Genomic DNA, 330 nt, shown 5'->3' on the forward strand with positions numbered 1-330 from the left:
CGAGGCAGCTCCACCAATACAGCAGCACGGGGGGACAGTCTGTCATGAGAGGTGACGTGTCATAAAGGAACATTGATTTGTTGCTCCCCTGCAGTAAATCACACGGTAAACATCTCCCTTCGAATCCATTAAAATCCATTAATACGGGCCGTATATTTTAAAACCGCGTTGACGTTTCTGATTGAAGGCTTTAGCGCATCGATTCCTGACGTCAGCGGGTCGTCGTTTGTCAGCCGCGAAGTAGCGCCGCGCTCGGCTACGGTGGGGTCACGGCAAGATGGGAATCTGGCCAAGGTCGCTGCTGAAAGAGGTGAAGAAACGTGCGGTGCA

The sequence above is a fragment of the Apaloderma vittatum genome, unplaced genomic scaffold (genome assembly GCF_000703405.1).
Source record: "Apaloderma vittatum isolate BGI_N311 unplaced genomic scaffold, ASM70340v1 scaffold17309, whole genome shotgun sequence".
In the NCBI taxonomy this organism is placed as follows: domain Eukaryota; kingdom Metazoa; phylum Chordata; class Aves; order Trogoniformes; family Trogonidae; genus Apaloderma; species Apaloderma vittatum.